This window comes from Myotis davidii, unplaced genomic scaffold (genome assembly GCF_000327345.1).
Source record: "Myotis davidii unplaced genomic scaffold, ASM32734v1 scaffold205, whole genome shotgun sequence".
Classification (NCBI taxonomy): domain Eukaryota; kingdom Metazoa; phylum Chordata; class Mammalia; order Chiroptera; family Vespertilionidae; genus Myotis; species Myotis davidii.
The window spans coordinates 3,480,505-3,480,961 of record NW_006297573.1 but is presented as its reverse complement, the minus strand read 5'-3'; positions in this window follow the sequence as shown (position 1 = coordinate 3,480,961).

The following is a 457-nucleotide window of genomic DNA, read 5'->3' as shown; positions in this document are numbered from 1 at the left end:
TGCCTGCCTGATTGCCCCTAACTGCTCGCCTGCCTGCCTGATCGCCCCTAACCACCTGTGCCTCAGCCCCCACTGTGGCGGCTTTGTTTGGAAGGACATCTGAATGACGTCCGAAAGGTCATCAGGCTGTCCAGTCTAATTAGCATATTAAGCTTTTATTATTATAGATTAATAGAGAAATATAGTAGGTTCTTGGGTTACATTGGAGATCCATTCCTACTCCTCAACATCTGATGGCCTGGTCGCCCCCTAACAGCCCCCTTGCCATCCTGGCCACCCCCTAACTGCTTACCTGCCTGCCTGCTAGATTGCCCCTAACCACCCTGCCCCCAACCACCTCTGCCTGCCTGCCTGATTGCCCCTAACTGCTCGCCTGCCTGCCTGATCGCCCCTAACCACCTGTGCCTCAGCCCCCACTGTGGCGGCTTTGTTTGGAAGGACATCTGAATGACGTCCG